This window comes from Carlito syrichta, unplaced genomic scaffold (genome assembly GCF_000164805.1).
Source record: "Carlito syrichta isolate Samal-C Ts95f unplaced genomic scaffold, Tarsius_syrichta-2.0.1 Scaffold130433, whole genome shotgun sequence".
Lineage (NCBI taxonomy): Eukaryota > Metazoa > Chordata > Mammalia > Primates > Tarsiidae > Carlito > Carlito syrichta.
Window position 1 is genome coordinate 320,291 of NW_007074529.1, and position 617 is coordinate 320,907.

Here is a 617-nt window from a genome sequence, read left to right on the forward strand (position 1 = left end):
TAGAGAGAGGCTGGAGGGAACTTCCTAGTAGTGGTGGGAACACCCTCATCTTGCTCTGGATGGTGGTTAGTTACCTCGTGTATATCGCCAAGAAATAAACACTTTAGATCTGTGCAATTTACCATATACTAAGCCTACATCATTTTTTTTTTACTTGGAGCAAGTTAACAAAGTCTCTCTGTAAACGGATTTGGCTCTCAGGCTAAACATTTGTAAACTTCTGTTCCAGTCGGACTTCTTCCCCTTCTTTTCAGGGGTCGGAGTCTCACTCTGTCGCCCAGGCTGGAGTGCAGCGGTGCAATCATAGCTCACTGCAACCTCGGCTTCCTGGACTCAAGCGAGCCTCCCGCCTCAGCCTCCTGCGTAACTGGGACCACAGGCGCCACCCCCACGCCGGGCCCAGTCCGACTTCTTTACCCTGTACACGGGGGACCAGAGACCCCGAGGGCGCAGGCGAATCCCCCTCGCCCAGAGCGGGACCGCGGCTCGTCGGCCTGGAAAGGGTGACCGCGGGCGGCCAACGGCGGCCTCGCACCGCGCAGCCTCCGTGTCCGGCCGGGCCGCGACGCCCGCAGCGGTGCCAACCGAACATCTGCGCCGCCGCGGGGGCGGTCCCC